This window comes from Bombus vancouverensis, chromosome 9, assembly GCF_051014615.1.
Source record: "Bombus vancouverensis nearcticus chromosome 9, iyBomVanc1_principal, whole genome shotgun sequence".
Classification (NCBI taxonomy): domain Eukaryota; kingdom Metazoa; phylum Arthropoda; class Insecta; order Hymenoptera; family Apidae; genus Bombus; species Bombus vancouverensis.
Genome location: NC_134919.1, coordinates 9071324 through 9093735, shown reverse-complemented (window position 1 = coordinate 9093735; position 22412 = coordinate 9071324). Strand labels below are relative to the sequence as shown.

The window sequence follows — 22412 nt, the reverse complement described above, 5'->3', positions numbered from 1 at the left end:
GTATCTTTTCCTCTCCCTCTCTCTCTCTCTCTCTTTCTGTCGCTCCTTCTCGTGGTGCAAAGTGTCGCGTTCGAAAGGACTGCTCCCTCGTCGGATATTGAAATGTATTTAGCAAAAAAGAAGCGCATAAGTACTTGACACGGACAACCGTTTTGTAGGCGGTCCTCGCCTAGCCAGCCCCGGTTAACTTGCCGTGTGCCGAACTGTCTGCCACCGGTGCTTATAATGTTGAGAAACGTATGACGGCTGGCGGTACAGATTGAAAGAAGATGAAAATGTAAGCGACTGCCGTCTTTCGATTTCGACACGAGTCTCCAACGTGTACCGGCCGCCCCGTGCGTGAATTTCAAATCAGCCGCGAGTCCTATGCGTTTGTAGAATATGGGATATTGTCTGTTCATGGGACAAATAGGAATAAAGATCCTGTGAAGATTTTAACGATGTTTTTTTAACACATGCACTATTGATTAAATGTCTGTTGCACAAACAAATAAACAAATATCTATTTTAGTACTACTTTTACGTAGAGAAGACAATCAGTAAAGAGAAATCTGTTTATTATAAATAAAATATAAAAACACAAGTGTTCCTTCAAAATCAAAAAGTTGTAGTAAATGACATACGCTAGTGAAAACAACACTTTTGATCATTTAAATAATCATTTTTCAAACCTACTTTGCAGCTTTCGAAGTAGTCAAGAAATGGAAATCATCGTACGTTTCCGGTAAACGGTATCTCAATATCCACGATAAATGCGAAATAATATGTCGCATCCGAACGTGTAGATCATAGATTATCGGGAAAATAGAGATACGATCGGGAGAAGTAAAAAATACGAGCGGAACCATACTGTATCTTTACGCGTATGTATATATATAGTATCTCGTGACGACTGAAATTAATAACCCAATAGTGATTTTATATAAAAAATCGAATAGAAAAGCCTGCAATAAAATATCGTCATGAAAGCTTATGGGCGTATGGAAATCGATTTGAAACAGTCGAGAAATACGTAAGCACCGTGTAAAATCTTTTTTAAAAATCTTTGGGGGCTATGATTATTGCTTGGCATAAAAATTGTTAGTGAAATATGGGAAAATATAAAATGTTATGTGAAATAATAGAATATTGTTTGAATCGTATTATTTTATAGGACCCTGTTGAATTTATATATGAGATCAGTGAGAAATATGTTTAGAGATATAGGTATAATTTGCTTAAGAATACGGTTTCATTTAACGCAATAGTAATTTACTTATGATTCTATAAAATAATTTTACACTAACGTATACAATATATATAAAAAAGTTTTCCTCATTTTTACTCATTAAAAAAATAGCAGCGTGTATATCTTCAAAGCAGTAGAAGTGTTACCCATTTTAATTATGAAAATAGCGTGTGTATGATTATTATTTAGTACTAGCATAATTCATTACACTATGTTTACAATGCCAAGATCATATGCTATATTTTGCTATAATCTTCAAAAATAGTAATCAACAGTAAATTCTCGAAAAGTTATTTCAATTACACCACAATATCATATGCTTATTGAGTTAGTTTGTCAAAAGTAGAAAGATACTTCTATTGTGTATTTTAAATCCATTTTCCACAGATGGTTGGTCTTTTGTCGATCGGATGATCCGTTGTCAAACATCCTATAAATCTTTGAATCTCTGTATCATATCAGTGAAGCGGAGGGTATCTTATAGAATGCAGATGTTCCGTGCAAAGAATCGGTGGCTAGGTTTCCATCGTTAACTTCGGTCCCCACGAGTTGAGCCGCGTGTTGTCATCGCCGACGTGCGGATATAAAAAGCGGCTCGACGACAGCACTCCGTGACAAACGATCGCATTGTGAACGCCCGACTTCTTTCCTCCACCGCATAAATCCTTGTACGAGGCGGAGATTCATCTCGACTTCAACGCCTTAATAACAGATTCGAATATCAGGTTATATATGTAATTGTTGCTAATTGTCTATTACCTTGTTTTAATAATATAATTTATATGTAATTTCAATTTATAGTCTACTAATTCCATAAAAGGCTACTAAATACTGCTTCTAATTATTTGTTTGCTATACGATGAAATGTTTCTGTACTGATTCAATGAAAGGAAAATATTATTCATCCTCGTTAATTCGTAATTAATGTGCACATTTCAGCAATGTTTTAACAGTAGAACTCTGTTTATATGAACCTGTCATGGTACAAGTTGGTGGTTCATATACCCAGGTCGTTTATATAATAGGAGTCCACCTATGTCTGTGCCCATTACCTATGATTTTTCGTTCAGTTAATTGGAGTTCGTGTTCATATAAGGGGATTCCAAGAAACATTTGCTCTTAAATGCATAATAATGTTGCAGATTTGTATCAATTGCGAAGCGTGAGAGCGAGTGTCACATCACGCCTGATCCTACTGTTTATTGTTAGACGTTCACACAAGTAGAGCGACGTTCAGATAATAAGAGCTCAAGTAGCCAAGCATTGTTAAAATTTCATTCACATAATTGGAACTCATAGAAACGAAGTTCCATATCTTTATTACATCACGAAATTACGGATTTTTATTGAAATTCATACTTTTGAGAATTCATAATTAAGAAAATAGAACCTAGATAGAAAATGATTTTACTTACCAAGTATCATAGAAAGCACTATACTTTGGATATTTTATATATTTTTTCCAGCCTAATTATCATAAATTGACAGGAGAATCCGTATACTCACGTTAATGTACATATATAAGTATCCTAGCAAAAGGGTCAAGGAAGAGCCAAGCAGTCCAGCATGGCCACTGGCCGGTGGTTTGCCTTAACCGCCGCTTTTCGTAATCCAATGGCTTACATTTGTTTCAGGCGTAACACGGCCGGCGAATCTGTACACGATTTAGTTCCCTCCGGAAAACAAATTCCATCACAGACCGCCGGTGCAGCAAGTCGAATGAATAAACGACTATAGAAATCGCAGCTCCCTGCCAAGCGAAGGGAGAATATCTCCAGCAGAGTTTTTTCTTGCTCCTTTTAATCCAAAGATTTAAATCTCACTAGCCGAAAAAGCGCCGGGACGTTGCATTTTGAACCAAGGTCCATTGTAAGCTTCTCGTTGGATCTCGGAGATTCACCAGGCTGAATGATGTACAGCAGTGCGTGATTTAAATACATGGTACGTAACGAGAATTATGCGAGTCTCGAGAGGAAATCTCACCCGTTCTTATTGTCCGCATACGTAGAAGCTACCTCAGAGGTGAGAAACCTTTCGTGTACGCTGCTGGCCGAGAAAATGAAAATGAAGTATCGTGTATGTACTTTGATGTATTTTTGGAGGAAATTAAATTCTATTAAATATATATTGTTGTAACGTACGGTGATGCAACAAGTAGGAAATCATTAATAATACGGCCATTTAGCGTTGGAGGAATTTGTTAATTCATTAAAAATTCAACCCTATTGTCTTCTTTCACTTATTTTTCACTCTTGTATCCTTAGACAATATCCTTTTTCAAGTTTCGAAACGAAAAGTGTAACATACACATAAAGTAGTGAAATTTACAAATATATAAATTATTTTAAATATACAAACTTTTATACAAATACAAAATATATATCGAATAACACAAACAACATATTTATACGCTGTTCGTACTTTAGTAATATCTACTAAAACGCAATATTTATTAAAATGTAATTTTTATTTGAGTCATATAAAACAGGTGTAGAGAACAGCAGGGTTAAAAGAAAATTTTTGGATAAAGGCAATTATTTATGTATTGCTTGCTACTGAAAAAGAGATTAAAATATTGTAATTCTGAAATTTACCAGATAAATGTTTGGTATTTAATTTAGTTTAATAACGGTAAATACGTAAATTTCTACAAAAGAGAGAAGAACCCGTAGTTGCTCAAGTAACAGAATATTTTGGCTTTAATTTCGTAGTAGCTCTAGAATTAATAGTTATATCATTCATACAAGCGACCGTGTTTCCAATACTCACGGAAATATGAAATGTTAAAATGCGTACATGTAATTTTGATAGCTTTTACTTTTATTTGCAAATGAAAATTTAAATACATATGGTTAGAACAGTTTAATTTACACTATAACGCTTTAATTATGTCTGTTCTAAAATACATGAATTTATCTTAATATGTACTCTTTCATAAGTTCCTTATTACAGTAGTTTAAGAACCGTGATAGTTCACTTATATCGTTGACGTATTCTCGTTCCATACAGAATAAGGATGACAAAATAACTGAAAGGAGAAGAAACTTTCCACGTTAAAATTTACATGATATTCTTTGTGTTTAGATATAGCTATAAATGTACAAATATGTAAATTACAGTATAATAACTCTGAATTTAATTTTATTAATTTCTTCAAATAAAAAATGATTATTTACTCCTCATCGTTGCATGTTTCACTCTAAAATGAACCAGATAATTTATTTTAAGAAAAACATTTTAAGAAACACTAATTACATTGTGCACGCAAGGTACTAATTTTGGAGCGTTTTATAAATAGTAGCAATAAGTTGGTTTCTCTGCTTGCTTATTAATTATAAATTATTATACATATATATCCTACAGTATTAAGTAATGAAATTTAATAATTTGATCGCATTTATCAAAAAAACAGTATATTCCCATTCCAATCTTGTTACGATATTTATGACATTCTTATACAAAATAACGTGAAGAATTGATTCAAAAGAATTCATTTTCTTAAAGTTACTTCCTATTGATACTGTTTCATCTTCCGGTTCTTTATTGTCATTCAATGAAATAAAATTTCAGTATATAATTTATACGAGACATCATATGGTTTTGCGTGCATAGAATCGCTGATTTACTTTTCCGAATTACTTAATAATTAGAGAAACGCAGTTAGAAATATGTAGTTGCCGTAAGCAAGCAATTACCAATGCCAGGGAAGAAAGTACATTTCGATCAGGCTATATTACACCGTGGGTATTGGTGTCTCTCAATAGAGAAGTGCGCTAGGGGATTCTGCAGAGTAAACTCGATTGTATCTTGTTTGTACGCGTACCACACTCAAGATCGAAAGCCCGATGAGATTATCGTACCTATTATCCGGTTGCAATCATTCTTAAAATAGGGTGAATCGTAGACAACTTGCGATTCGAAGCACGTATGCATCGCGAAAACAAGGAAATGAACAAAAGAAATTTTAAAGAATGAGTGCCAACTGAAAAAACATATTTATTTGCATACGTATACAGAGGTTTTGGAAATATTAAAAAATTAGTTTTTCCAGTAAAGAAAAGATAGTTATGAAGTAGTTAATCAACATAGTAATTGTGAACAACGTGTATTTGAAATAAGATGTAAGTTTGTATCGGGCAATAATTTAAGTGCACGCTGATAGTGATAGTTTGTGTAGTATTAAATATAGCCAATTAACTCTTGCACAAAATATCTGGTCTAATATATATGATCTATATGATTCATTTGACATATTCTGAAAGGGCAATCATTTAATTGGTTCAAATAATTTATATTCTATATTCCATTATTTTTAATGTTATGCTAAAACAATACATTTCAAAAAAGAAAATTACATTTATAAGTTAATTTGCAACATTTTGATGTATTTAGATTAACTCAAGCATATTTCAGGACGTATTATGATTATCCACGGTTGATTATCTCATAATAAATGACGAGAATGTAACAATATAGAATTTTTTAATATGCATTTATTGAAAAAGATGGATACTAATGAGGAATATTCTGTAATAATTTTCTGCACACGGATACGTTAATGGCAAATGGCCAAATTTCCAGTGTAGCAAAAATGATTGAAATAGTGAAAACATCGGTAAATATATAGATTTGTTCGAATATACATTAAAAATTACTAAAACTTGTAAATATTTTTCCAAACATAACCATAAAATTATAACTCCAATTATATGAAAATGTACAATTTATATCACACTGTAATAGAGCATCTTCCAAAACACTACACATTACTACGTTTGTTAATTATTAGTTTTATAAAAATATGAAGCCGAATCTTTTTTGTGCAAACAAATAAATTTTGACTTTTTGTATGAAATTTGCACCTATCGTTTTCAAATAAGATTGATAAGATACAAACATCTGATAATGTGAATATAATTTTGCAAAAGGCTAACCAAAGAAAGGCTAGGTAGGTATCGAATCCAAGTATTTCTCATTAAAGGTTTTTTGGGTTCTTCATGCGTGTATCCAGATCGAACGTGTATTCGATGTACTTTGATGGATTGAATGAAAATTGATTAGAAAAAGATACAAAATATGCTGTTGTCCTTTGTAAATATATCTTAAAATATATCTTAAAACGAAATAACCGACTAATATTTTATCCAACTGTTTAATTTCGTTGTATTTTTGTATTTCTTGCTTTTTGTACTTTTTTCTAATTCCTTTACCATGAGTATAGTTTTATAACAAAAACAAAAAACACAAATATTTCGCTACAATAGGGGAATAACATAAGAGTTCCTTTGTTACAGTACTAATTAAATTATTTTAATTGTTTGACATATTTTTTATTTCGCTATTAATCGCTATTAATTTGAAACCAAAATTGGTAGCGAATTTAATTCACAACAAATTCTATTTCTCAACGATTTATTATTGACACAGTATAAAAGAGATGCTACTATACTAGAACTATAGAAAGTATTAAGTATACATATGAACAAATAAAAGAGTATGTTACACGTATATCCAACTACGTAAATTACTGGAGTTATATGATAAATCAGTCGATGTTGGAATTTCTTAAATAATTTGTAATTCTACAAATATGTTGAATTTTACATATTGCCAAACATTCCATATTGACGCATCATATTAAATTAATCCAGTATACTATGCAGTCAGAAATATCACAAAGTTACTTTCTCTGTATAAATGAAATAAGAGTTAAAATTGAATGAAGTTAAACTATTATGTTTATTATATTGTATATATATAATATATATTATAAATATACAATATATAATATGAATACAAATACAAAATATAAATATATAAAATTAGTTATTGTTACTCTATATTAAAAAAAACAGAATTATAAACTCGAACTAATATTCAAAGTATATCGAGTGCAACTACTGTATTCCTGCTGACATCTTTGCCAGAATTCCGTCGAATCGGTAAGAGCAGTATCTGCAACCCTCGGTTGTTTATTTCAATGTCATCTCTTTGCAAACAGGTTTCATGGATCTCTTATCAAAAACCAAAATTCTGCCGATATTGCAGGGACCTTGTTCGCCTTCTCTGTAACACCGACGAATATATCCATAAAATGGCCACAAAATCTCGTTCTTAGAACATTTCATGGAATGCCGTAGGTATTCTGCTTGGTCGGGAAAGTAGATGGTGTCCCGATTCAGATTATTCTTGATCATACCGTTCGCAGGATAGGCACGAATGCACGAAATCCAGAAACTTAGAGCTACGATCGCTAGCAGCAAACGCATCCTTAATTAATAATCAACAAGCTATACAGTTGTGCTGTTCTCTGGATCCTGAAAAAATAAGAAGTGACTAAGATATTTTTCTGATTCTGATTGAATATCAAGATATTTAGCCCTAAGAATTTATTCAACAAATTTTACTTTATTTTATATTCTGCATTATAAAACATAAATGATACGGATGTAACAAAAGATGCATAATAACGCTTGTGACTGTGTATGTACTCGTATTATGGAAATTAATCATTTTTGGATTGATATTATTGAAATAAAGTAATAGATGAACAGAAGATTAAGTTTATGTATTTAAATGTTATAATTTCGTTCTGTCAAGAGCTACTAACTAGAATTCCCACCTCAAACGAACATATTTATTTTTAACGTAAAGGTTACGATCCTCTTTTAGGCAATCAAGGTACTTTTCATTTATAGCGCTCTGAATAATTTGTTGTTTAACCTTCTCCTCTTGACATTAAGTTTAGAACCAATTAATTCAATACTTCACTTCTTATAAATTAGTCGAGAATATCACATTATAATTTTGAGTGACGTAATTTCTTTCGGTTGGTTCGAGATTAATATTCTTTCGACAAAAAATTTTATAACACATCTGACATCATACTCGTCTCTGCTTAAACCTGTTTTTGGTTTTACATCACAAGATTTTGTATTCATGTGACAATAATTTATACGTTTCCAATGCCGGTTCAGAAATTTTGATTAAATACTAATGCTTTTAATTTAATTTAATTTAATAGTTAAATAACACAATATATTAAATGTAAAATATAAAATAACTAATCACGATTTTTCTTAAATACTAAAATAAATCGTTAATTTAAATGTAAAATCAGGTATTAATTTATCGACAGAAGAACAGCGTGAAACTTGAAATTTTGCATATATTAACATATTACAGTTGCATTATTGCAAAATTATAGTAGGTGCAATTGGTTGCAGAAGTTATACATTTTTATGCATTGAATGTAATGTATAATAACTCATTTTCAGGCAACAGCTATTTTTACAATCCACAAGACCAACTTCATTTCATCAACATCGAAGTATCTACTAACGAAACTATTAAACATATCTAAATGTGATGGAAGATATCATTTTCGGCTAATCTCGGTTACACGTAAAAATTTCACAGATATAAATTTGAATAAATCATCAAAGAAATATTTGACGACTGCATTTAGGAAAATTATAAAAGAATAATCGCAAAAATTTTAGTATATCGAAATAACCATTCTCAAAGCGATTCATTTTCAAATAATAGCTGTTTTTATAATCCATAGATGCAGCCTGATATCGCCACTTTTAATGACTACTATTGAAACCTAAAATGCAGTTAAAAATTTAATCTTCTGGAAATTACGATTGCTCGTAGCAATTTGTAAAATGTAAGTATGAAGTCGTTTAAGAAATAATTAAAAACTGATGTGTGCAATACGCTATGAAGCTACTTTAATTATGCATCGTTGTGTATCGCGGTCGTGTTTCCGGCTTCGCTGTAAATAATAGTGTACGCGGTATTGTTGTTACAATTTGTGATCATGGTTTTCATTTGAGTCGAAATTAAATTTTCAATCGACTTCCAGTTTCGACTGATAAATTTTATTATTCAATTTTAAAGTAAGTATTTTATCAGGCTTTGCAATGTCACCGAATAAACGTTACGTATTTATATTGTTTCTCCCGTTGATGTTACGTGGAATAAATTTTATGGAATATTCATATCTTTGAATAATACGAAAATAAAATTGATGCTAATCATTAAATTGCGAGAATTAATTTCCGTGAACAATGTTTTTACCCATTTCACAATTCATGAATCGTCACATACATATTTTCCTTCAAGACTACGCTTTTCAGAACTTATTTACAATAAATGTATTATTCTATCTAAAAAATACTTATAATGATTTTATTCCGGAAGTAAAGGCGAAATAATAAAAATTATACCTTCATGTTTCATGCATCTTATATTTTATTTCTGCACACTTGGACCTACTTTAAATGCATAAATATCTACAATCTACTTATCGTAGAATTGCATCGATAGATTACAGTTGCAACTTCTTTTCTATTTGTCTAATATGCTTCAGCAGAAACACGGCAGTCGAAGTGATACAAAATGATTCGCCTTTATGAAAGTTTAGAATAAAAGAAAAAATCCTGAATTAAAGAACCATTCGGTTGAAATGACTTTTGGGCAAATAATTATTTTATGTTCATTCAAGAAATTAATTTATAATATATTATATATAATATATTATATATAAAGATTTTGTATTTTCACTCGAATACTGTTCTTTGGGAACTGTGTCATGCAGATTAATTTTTCGATATATCAGTGTGAAAAATACTCTTCTGTCAGATACTAATTAAATAAACGTATGATATTAACCTCTTAAGACGTGTAAGACGAAATATTTCGTCATGTCTGGTAAACAAGTGTATCGGATATAACGATATAGTTCGTCTAATATAATATAATATAATATAATCTAATATAATATGTAATAAGTCTAATCTAATATAATATAACGATATAATGTCGTATGGTATTAGTTACCATTTCATATGTAGCTATTTCAACATGGGTAGGAAACTATTCTCCGGCTAAGAGATTATTTAAAATAATTGTAGAACATTTAATCTCATAGATTGACATTTAATAATGTTTTTAAAAATAGTACCAGCTATAGTGCAGTTATGAAAATGTACCTTTTATCGAAAATATAAACAATAGATGTAACTACTTTTGATAATTTAAATAATATTATTTTTTATTTATACACATCGGATAATTTCTTGCTTGAAACTATATATTTTTCCAATATGCATTAAAATTCTACAGATATTTTGTTCTACAATATAATAGCACTAAGTTGAAAATGAGTCTGAATAGTAATTATATACTTCATACTAATTATGAGACGAACTTGTAATTCCAATCAAGTGACTAATAATCAACAATATCGTAATAATATAATAAATACATTTATGAACAATCTCTATAAATTAAACCCAAAGCCTTAACAATGAAAACAATAAAGATATCATCTGGTAAAAATGATCAAAAGTTCACATCAGAATAGCGACGTGCCAATAAATACGGGATTCTATACGCTTTGACGATCCTTACACAAATTTATTTCTCAAATTAGTTCTCGTTTTCCCATCATTGAAACACAAATTCTTGTTAGGACGTCGACCGGGAATTTTCATACGGAAACGGGAACAACTTTGTTCGTTCGAATAGCTTCAAGCGATACTAATGAACGTTTTACTAAAAACAAGCGGAGATCGCGTGTGCCATAATGATGGCAACGGGCAACATTGTAATTCCTAAGGGTATTTATAATTTCACAGTTCGCTCGCCGCACCTCTCTCGATCTGCGACGCGTAAATCTAGACTTTGTGCCGTTTTGATGCAGTTCTACCGGAATCACAACATTATGATCGCTCTTCAACTTACAACGAACACTCATTATTAAATGAACGTATTATAATTCAAAGGTGTTTCCAATTTTGTAAAGTTCTATTATATCATTATACGCAATACATTATACAGCACTGTTATAAAACTTAAAAAGCAAATAGAAAGAAAAATATTCTATCACATTTTCTTAGATGTTTAATTACGTATATCTTATCTGTCGAGTGTTGATAACGATGAAATAGTGTTGGAAAATATTGCAAACCTATAAAATATTCACCAACCATCAACATATGAAAAGAATTTCTCGTCTATTGAGATAAATGTATAGGTATTTCTATTTTTCATCGCAGTAAATTTATTAATGAGATTTTTGGTAACTTGGAACAGACAAACTGCACATGTAGATGCAAAGTGTCTAACATCATTGTCGAAGAATATCTTTAATCTGAATTTTGCGAGGTCTCCGCAAGTCTACGTTATTCATTTTTATAGAATTATATTTATCTGTTTTATTAATTACAGTTATTTACTTGGTAGAAAATCTGTATGTAATACAACGTCTAATATGTAAGTTGTAATTTAGTAATATCGTTAGTTAGTAAATTATTACGTAATAGAATATTAGTGACAATAATAGTGATTTAACAAACTACAAATTGTAGATTTATAATTGTACGTGAAATAAGATAGTAAGATGATTTATAATTTATAAAATCTATTTCTAAAATTTCGTATATTTTATTACTAAACTTCCTATTGCTACGCAAGAGTATACATTTATATAATTTGCAATTTTCGTTGGCTTGTAAAATTCCATTGATAATTGGTTTAATTGTATCGAATCCTGATAACAAATTTTAAAAGATACAAAATATCCATACATCAAACATACATACAAACGTACAAACGCCTAAAGCGTATGAGATTCCAATATAAATTACTCCATAACAGAGTGTTTTACTACAGAGTGTAAACGTATCTTAATTTTCGCGACACGAATAGCCATAGAATAGCGGAAGATTTAATCTCTGTTACTATAGCAGAGTTTACTTCGAGCGTGGAGCTTCTATACTTTTACAGTTCGTCATAAAAATTTATGCTGCACGGTCGAGGGTGCAGTTTCCTGTTAAACTCAGATTTCGCAGCGGTCTTTTTTTTAAACCCCGGTCACTGACGAAAGCACGAGAACAAAGCATATCATTTTTATCATGAATGCGAGGCAGAAGAGAATACGAAGCTTCGAATCGACGAATCAACCACGAATCTCGAACACCATTGCGCCGCGCACGGCATTGTTCTGGATGGAAAATTAAATCCAAACTTCCCACCGGACAAATAATCCCTTACCACCAAGAAAATTTCACGAATCGCGACGATAACAGAAGCAAACACGCTCTTCCTATCAGCGCGGTACTTTCCCAAAACTCCGCGTAATCTCGCTTCCCCTTTTCATTCTCTTCATCGCAACTTTATCGCGATCAAGAAGTTTCTATGTTTGTACGAAAGATCAAGGAGCATTTACACATCGGTTATATAAAATGTAAATAACTGATACGATGCTTTATGTAGACTATAATCTAGTACTAAATGTTGAAAATAATGGAGAAGTTTAAGTAAAATATAAAAAACAATTTTTTTTTTGGTGAAAGAAGATGTAATGCGATAGGTTCATCTTCTTCAACACCATCAACACGCTTGATCGAACGAAAGTAGATAAGGATGTTGTTCGTCAGATAAATATCTATATTCAGATACTTATATCATGAGTACATCAATGCAGCATATCGGACATTATGTATATTCAACGAGAAACTAGGTAGGTAGGTACCATAAGTTACTATAATAGAATAGCATACTATTAAGGACAGCTCAACTACCTCAGTTATACTTTCAATGGAGAAGTTACATCGTGCTACTGGCGAGAATAATGATAAATTCTGACAAAGTGAAAACAAATTATAAAGTTACAAACATTAAACATTGAACTAAGTTTAGATCGAATATGTGGAATACGTTAGGGATTGAGCTTGGTGTTGCTAGAGCTAGGTAGGCAGATTCAGTAGGTTAGGTCTGGGATTAGACGTGGGTTAGTTAGAAGAGCTTGGGTTAAACTTAACTAGATAAGTTAGGTTCAGTTGAAATGGTTTAAGTAGATTGAACGTGTTAAACGTTTGGACAGATGAAATATTTTGGACGAGTTAAATGATTGATAAGTACTGAAAGATTCAGAATTTAGATAAAACTAGTTGAGTTATTAATTTCATACGTTCTCGCAGTAATCTGTCTTCTTTATATTTATAGCTTACTTTCTACAGAGTTGTAGCATAGTCGTTTTATACATGGCAAGAATATGTGTTTTTACCATAAATATAGGCTTCAAGTTGAACAAAACTTTTAACAGGGACAGAGTACGATATCTCTAGGAAAAATCTGAAATTCGTCGTATGAAACACAGAGTGGAAGCAGCGTGTAAATGGCTCGCCCAGGTGTAGGAGTGGCAATAATTTTAGGAGTAAGTTTTCAACTTTCCTGGACGATACAATGACAGACGCTTCCAAGAAGATAGAGTACTCCTGGGCTTTTACATTATCATTGTGCTGGTACGCTCGCTAACTCGCGATTTATTGCGTGTAGATAGCAATTAATTGTAACTCTTGCACGAAGACGGGAATTCGCTCGAGGACGATTCTTCTGGTCCTTTTTCGGGGGATTCCTCGCCCTGAAAATCGTTGCAAAGGGTATTCGTTACAAACGCGTAACGGCTTTCGAAACAATTCATTCTATTTGTCACGCTGACTGGCGAATATTCGCTGTTGGAATCTATGCCTATCGTAATTTTTAAATACAACTTCACAGCGTGGTTATGCGAAGCAATAAAACCTTTGTAATATGCGTTTGCATTTCGTTAATAATGGTACCTGAATTTTATTACGAGGAAGAATTTACAACTGCTACGTATATATAAGAAAAAGAACTATTCGTCTTTGTATTTTGATTTTTCTTAAACTTGGTAACTGAGGAAGATGTGCTAATTCGTCGTACAAACTGTCAATCTCTTGACAATCTCTTGAAATCCTTTAAATTAGATGTTCAAAGCGTTGACCACACGCGTTAAGAGAACAAACGTACAAGTTCTATCTTTATGGGAAACTTGCCAAACTTCAAGGTCCATTTTCGTCTAAACTATAGGACTAAGTTCAACCACATTTTAAAACATTCCGTATATAATGCGGAACATTCAAATTTCAATTAACTTTCTTAACTCCGAATTGTTTATTAAAATTCGATTTTAACCCCATTTCTCATTTTCAACTGAAAACGAGATAGTGATTATGTCGTGAAATAATGAAAAACACGCACATTCATTATCTTCTCTCACGTGTCACTTGGCGAATCTCATTGTATCGCAATGCACGATTGCATAAATTTCCAATGTATCAGGATGTCCATAAATTACGCGGGAATCGAGAAATTAAAACTAACTTTGTGCAGGGTTGACAGTACGATAGCAACGGCTAACAATCAACCATCGTTGCTCGCGGTAAAATAGAAAGTAACCCGATCTAAATTCACATAAGCCACGAATAATGCATCATGCTTGTTAGTGTATCAGTCCGTATTTTCCATCGAGTGTAACGCGAGTCGGCATTGCATCGATCACGACGAGTTTCAAAGCATCACGAAGCACTCTTTCGCGTCATATAAATGCGTTGCCATTCATGCGTTGCAATTAATGTCATCAATTAACTTAATACACTGCAAGCCGCTTCTTTAGCAATAAAATTACTTTTTGCAGAAGTTGCTGAATTATGTAAATGATAATTTTCTCAGCAGATAAGTAGATATTCTAGAAATTCTTGTAAATAAGAAGGTATAACGTAAAGCAGAATTAATTGATGCATTTGATCGAATTATTGATAAATTATACGTTAATACATGTAAGAAATATAATAGCGTGATTCTTTATCGTACATTTAGTTTTATATATAGTATGCATTAATTGCACAACTTTTTATTCCGAATAAAAAGATATTAAAGGTTTTCATCACGTTTAAATTATTTCTAAAACACCACTAATCTTTAACTACCATATGTCTTTACAAAAGTTGATCAACCACTTTGAAAATCCTAGAGAATGTCTAAAAATCAAAAGAATACACATAGCACCGAAAATAACCACAACCAAATCGACCGATGTCACATAGAAGGAACACTAATTTTGTAACCATTCTGTATTCCTACGAAACTAGCAAAATCCGAGAAACTTCAAGAAAGAATTCACATAAAACTATCAACAATCACAAGCTTCTTAAACACATATCGAAAGGAAAATCGTTAGTTTTCCACATATCGAACTGATTCTCACGCACGTTTTAATAGAACTTCTAACCACTGCCAAAATTCGACAGCCGGATAAAATAATCAAAGGCCAAATTTGATATAAAGCCGCGTTTGCCGACGAAGGGGCTACTACGTTAAAGCGTCCTCTATTGGAACGCGGGACGTTTTACATAATTTAGATGAAACTTACACCTAGCACGGTCTCTTGCCGTGGCAACAAGATTAACGATTACTTTGCACTCACGTTTGCTCGTTTATTTTCCCCCCTGTTAGCGCACCAGTGCTGGGCCGATCTTTTGTTCTCTGGCTGGCTACTTGTTCGTCGACTTTACAGCTGCGCGAGTACCCTGTCTCGCTCCAAAACTTACGCTGCAGACTAAAGTAATTCGCTGTCACTAATAGAAATTTGATACCCGAAAGCGTACAACGTGTCCCAGCTCGCGCGTACGAATCGAGGTTCCAACGTAGACTGAGGAGGTCTCGTATCAAAAGTTAATCTACGCGAATGTACGTAAGGATCTGGCAGGCAAAGGAGGTGGCAAGCACATGAGGAAAAAGGTGGAGTGGCATCGTCTGGCCGTAGGCATGTCATCAGTTCCCAGAATGGTGGATGAGGGGCTGGGAATGACAAGGGGGAAGGGATTAATCTGAGGCAGCCGGTGATCACCTCAACTCGGAGAACTGGTTTGATCGTGAGAGGACTACAGTTTTCGAATAGCGTCCCAGCATCCTCTCCGGATCTCTCCGGGGAAATAAAAGAACGTATTTATGTCGGGACCAGGATAACGCCCACCGCTCGATAAATAGAATTTCTGACAACCACGAGAATTTATGCGATTAATCCCGGTGTTTAGGTTAGATAAACGAGGTGAGCACCGGTACCAAACTGATCGTAGTCCTCTGTCTATACCTTTATAGACAAGCGGGGTTTAGTTGGCTACGATTTAAAGGCGTTAGCAGCAGCGAGAAATCGATTAACAACTTTCGTTTCATTTAGCGTTTGGCGACGAAATTGAAGTTAAATGATGTACAAAGATGGAGGGGTGATAGGTGGGTTGCAGGAATTCGAAGGACGGAGTCGATCGAACGGTTGATTACATGTTTAAACGATCGTTTAGGAAGTATGTGGTAATTGAAGAATACAGGAGGAGGAGACACGATAACTTTGTCTTCATTGCTTTTCTGATTTTGATGTTATTTTATGAAGGGGCGCATTCCAATATGAAATCAGTTGTTCAAAAGATGAGTTGATCAAATCTGTAAATTAAAAAGTACAGAAAAATGATGACATTAAAAGTGTGAATAATGATTTTCTTCCGTGGTCCTTGATTATGATATCTAAAGTAAAATATTTGAGGAAATCCCAAACGTTTTTTGTATCTACATCCGGTTCTCTTTTATTTTTACAACTATGAATCATTCGAGAACTGGTTTGGTCCGTATGTTATTTACTCTGCGTGATGTATATTTACACGCTTATTAAAATGCAAAAAATTTACTATTATTAATGTCAAAATTTCACGTTTAAAGTTTCCAGTAAAACAACAATTTGCTAGTTATTCAATATAAATTCCATATATAATATACGATTAGTACTATACCAATTTGAATGATTGTATCATTCCTCTTGAATGACTTCTCGGGTGACGTATTAAATATGAGGTACTGACGTCAAGAATAGTTGCATAGCAGTCGTGTTGGGGATTTCCAAGAATTACATCTCGCTATGCAAGTATATTTCTTATTTTTTCTGCAAAATTGCTACTGGTATCACGGTCATAACCATAATAACACCGTAATATTATAATTGATTCACTGAAATAAAACGCAACGTGCAATTTAGGGAAATCACTAGGTAACGTGAACAATATATTAAAGCATTGGATATAGTTGAAAGAAATAAAAGTTTGCAATACAATTCTAAGTACAGTTGCAATCATATAATGTTTGATAGTTAAACGTGCATTTAATATTTTTTATTACACTAAATATAGAATTAGAAAAATCGAAGATTGCAATATATTGTAATAAATTGATATTTTAAAAGATATTATTAATACCAGTAATTAAATACATGTTTAATGTACATTTTTAATTTAATAATTAATTGACTGTTTCTTTTATTAAACAATGAATGTTGTGGCGAATAAATGACAAACATTGTTAGGTTCTATGTCATGTTTCAGAAGAAATTTAAATTTATATTTGTTGTAATGTTAATCTTTGAATAAAGAAGAAAATCTTCCTATGTATTATGTAAATTTTACGAGTAAGATGAGAATTGTAGTTCGTTGTCCTGCAATGTTCAAATGGTACGTAATGTTATACTGTGACATAAATCGAGAAACTATGTACTCGATTGTCGCAAAAATTCACAGAAGAAACACACACCTTGGAAAGATGATTCATAGATTTATTCAAACAAGTTTAATGTATTCGTTCGCTTGAATTATGTAATAGTATTTCCGCGGTCACAAACGTAAATAACTTACATAGATTACAAACGGAATTTTCTTACTTCCATTAATACTACTTGTTGACATTTAAAAAATATATATATATAAAACTTCTCCGGTTATAGATATCTATGTTAATTTAATCAGTTTCGATTCGATGTGCCTAAAACACAGTTTTTTATGAATTTGTAAAAAAATTTAAATCTGTCGAAATGTATGCATAGAATACACATATTCCAAAATATATTGACACAACTACTACATTATCTTCTTTATATATTTTACCAAGAAGATTTAGAAGTTGAAAGAAACATTATTAGTTAAGCTAATTGTAAGCATATCTCTAACGGAAAAGGAGTGAAAAAGGAAAGCTATACTTTAGTAGCAAGGATTGATCCTATATTTAACAATTACGACACAATCAAATAATTTGCAAATAATTTGCATTCTATGAATAATTTTAAATTCACATAAATAAATTCATCGAATCATATTTATCATTCTTACGAATGTATGGATTACAATAAGGAAAAATATTCGCGCGAGGAAATACTGTCCGAGAGAAAAGAATGATTCAGCTCTTTAAATATGCCTCGGTCTCGCTGTACTTTTTTTTACAGACGATTCAATGCATTGGGTTTCTGAATAGCATACAAGGTAAAAGAGTGAACCACAAAGAAAAATCTGGAATTCATCAATTGGCTGTCCGTAGCAAATGGAAAATTACTCTGTCGTTTATAGGTTTTCGTGGTCAAGTGGCTACAAAAGTTAAATAGAAACTGGTTACGTTGAAGACCAGGTTGAATTGCAGTTCAGAAAATTAAACGGATCTGAAATAATGCCTTTTTTATCGTGTTTGACATGCATCAAATCATTTCATTTTAACCGGCCTGTTCCGTGCTACCTGTAGTTAAGGGGAAAAGCAATCGGATTATTCCAAAATAACAGTACCTATATGTAGCTTTCGACCATTTAAATATTCTCAAAGCTTGAAACATTCTGTAATTCTGTCATTAATTAGAAATTAATACTACAGATATGAAAAACAATTTCCTTTACTTTGATACATATTGGACCAAAAAATATTCTCTTTAAATTTCTATGAACACGTAGTGTTGTAAAGTTTTTGGTTTATTATATTAAATCTAGAATAAAAATCGACAAAGCTGACAAAGATAGGAGTTGATGAAAAAGATGCAGATAATTAAATCTAAGAAAAGATTATATTATAGAAATCAGTATATTCCATGATACTTATGTGTTTATATATTCTATGGTGTTAATGGTCGCTATATATGTTAATATTTTGTTACAAGTCAACATTTGACGTACCCTTTTAAGAAAAGGTGATGGAACATTATTACTTATTCTTGCATGCATTGAATTTAAAAAAATAAGTTTCCAAACAGGCACTAAAAGGAAAATCTCGTTGAAATATACGTACATACATATTTACTTAAGCAAGCATATTTGCTAAAGTCTTTCTGCACATACGATATTCCACGAGTGAAAGATTACTCAATTCACACCATGACGGGTTTTCACATTTTTCTTATTTTGGATTCAATAAGATTGCATTTAAAAATCAATATTTACTATGAACGTACGATGTAAGTAGAGCATAAAAACAAATATCGATCCTATGTAGAAATCCGCAGTAAGCTGTCGATAATTGAGCTGTATCCCGTTTATGAACGTTTTGTAGCAATGCTTGCTGCGCTGTAATCAACACTCGATGCGGATCAAAAGTTAATCACCGTGAGATACTGCTCGTAAGCATTTAATCGTCGCGAATTCTGGCGTTGCAGTTCTCGCTGTAAGCGCGTTTTTAATTGCGATTTGATTACACTACCTGAAAAAATTGCTAACTGAATGCCACGGAGCACAGTTTATTAAAAGTTGTATCGATAGATAATATCTCTCGGAAATGTGACGAATCTAACAAGAGTAGAACTATTTAATGTTTAATTAGTCATATACTAAAATGAATATGATTGTGTCCTAAGAGGAAACAGTGCAGTGTTGGTATTAAATGTTTGAATTAGAAGTGATAAAAATCGAACAAACTACAGTTGATGAAATTTATTCTCCGAATTATTGACTTATAACTCTATCTTTCTTAAATTGAAAAATACACATTATTTTTTATTGTTTTCATAATCTAAAGTTAGCTACAGATACTGTAGTTCATCAACGTCATCATTCATTAAACATCTAATATACAATTTATATACTTACATATCGTAGGATGTTGTTGACACAAGATATTTATAGTTTTATGCATTATGTGACAACAAGCTAAGTATACTTCAATGGAAAATAACAACGATATGCAATGTCACTCGAAGATATTCATAAAATTTTTATTAGATTTTAATGTTGACTTCAACATATTCTAAATACTCAGCAAACTCGATATTTTGTTGCGATCATTTCACCATAGATAGAAATTACTTTAATAAAGACAATCAAACGTGATTATCAATTTGATCCTACACTGACCCCTCTCGCCGAATTCTTATCAGAGATATTTGAATCAATTTAATTAAATTTGATCTCGTTAAGAGTCGAATCGCTCGATGGATACATATCGTATATTATTTCCCATTATGATTTAGATATTTGAAGTTTCCATTTACCGTGAACGATATGACTATCGTGTAAATAATACCCGGCCCCTTGGAATAAAATGAAACCGTCACTCCCCAGTAAGAAGATATTTTACCGAATTCGTTAATACCAGAAGTGTTTTTTATGGACATCATTTATCTTAATAATCCTTGAGCTTAAGGGCGCAATTAATCAGCCATTGAGGTCATGAATAATTCATTCGGTAGGAAAAGGAGACTCTCCCCGAAAATATTCCACCGTAACCGATCTTAATTCGTGCCATCCACCCACTGCCATTTAATTCAACCACTTTCATTGGCAGGCGTGAGCATTCTCCGTCGTTGCACTTCGTTCCGTTTAAGTTCAAATTGATAATAGTTCGGTTCACCGGTTACATTACGTGACTTCACCCTCTCACGAGGAAATAATCGGCAACTCGTTCACGCCAGGAAAAAGGAAGAGTCGCTGGAAATGTCGCGAGAAATATGTGGAAAGTGTTGAACGGACGGTAAAGTAATACAGACAAATAAAACACGTATTAAACATCCATAAGTATTTAGGGTAGCTTCTGATATTTAATATCTTCTCTGATATTTAATCATTTAATTAATAAATATAATACGTTTATTTTCTGGGTCCACTTATGCAGTTGAACTAATATTATTAATGTAATTTTATCAATGACGAGGTACAAGTTATTAATATTAAGGAAATCTCTTCTATCGCAGTAACAAATTTTGGTAATAAAAAAAATTAAATTTTATATATCATCAGTCATTTGATTATGAAGAAGTCTATAATCTACAATCTGTAAATTTACTGATATTATTAATTAGTAAATTATTGCGTTATCTCTGGACTGTAAACTTTTGTGCAAATTCATATTATGAACATATAACAAATAAGGAAATGAATTCTACATAGTGGTTTGTTTTGTCCGTTAAATATTATAATCTTCATTTTACTTTGGACGTTTTTGCGCGTTATATTTTTTTTTTGTACATTCTTACATTTTTAAATTCCTCATAAATGCATACACACACGTAGCGTAGTTATTTCAACCACGTGCAATATATGTAACAATGTGCAATATAATGTAAAATATTAAGTGAAGTACTGAAGTTCTGCAATAAATTTAACGAGTTTTCTAATATTTATGACATTATAATAAATATGGTTTTCTGTTCGTGTAAATAGGAAAATGCAATTAATACGATTTATTTCGATTATACACAATCCAATGGTATAAGATAAATATTATAGATACAGTTGAGATTTATTAAATCTTTTGATGTTTCTAGTTAAATGAGAAGACGGTCGAGCGTTTCTTGAAAATAATGAGATCTCATAATGATATTCATATAATTATTGATTGTACATGTTTTGGGCGGTTTTAAATGAGAAAAAAGGAGATGAAGTTTTAATGAATTTATTCCAACATTGTAAGGGTATAAAAGGGAATGAGAGAGAAAGTAATTAAAATAGTGATTTATAAGCAGATTTGTAAACTCCGATTTATCAAGATTGCTGAAGTTATGAGAAAGTAGATTCTTACGAAAGTAGTAAAAGTAAGAAATATTGTCCAATTTTCTAGTGTCGATTTTCTTCACCCTGAAATCTGGTACGTGAGTAGACATAAAGATTCTGAGGAATATGTTTTTGCTTATATAAGAAAATATGCATATTATAACATAAATACTATGGACGTAACAGAGGAAATATACATATATTATAGTAAATATTCATATAGGTGTGGGATGGTGTGACGTTAGCGTGGCTGATTGTTTATAAACGTTGTTAAGATATGTTAATGTTGTCAAGGAGTGTTGTGAGCGTTACCAAGGTTTGTTACAGTAATGGTAATAGTCAGAGTTGAATTAATCGTGATCGAGAGAAGTTCATCGTGTTGCTGTAACGTAGAAATAGTGTTAAGCGAATTCGTGAAGTGCGATATTATATTCAATTTTGTGAGAGTGTTACAATATTGTGTTTATCATACTGTCTTTTCTGTTAATTTATAATAAACATTCCTACATAAGAAACCTTCAAGTCATTCCTAG

General features: G+C 32.0%; 1 long non-coding RNA gene across 1 annotated transcript; it reads right to left on the bottom strand.

The window, feature by feature from the left end:
• Positions 1 to 4027: 4027 nt before the first annotated feature.
• On the bottom strand, positions 4028 to 16174 carry LOC117163567 (uncharacterized). Its single transcript, XR_004465485.2, has 2 exons — positions 15531 to 16174; positions 4028 to 7545 (listed from the first exon to the last, which is right to left on the bottom strand). It is a non-coding gene; the product is annotated as an uncharacterized LOC117163567 (long non-coding RNA).
• Positions 16175 to 22412: the final 6238 nt, after the last annotated feature.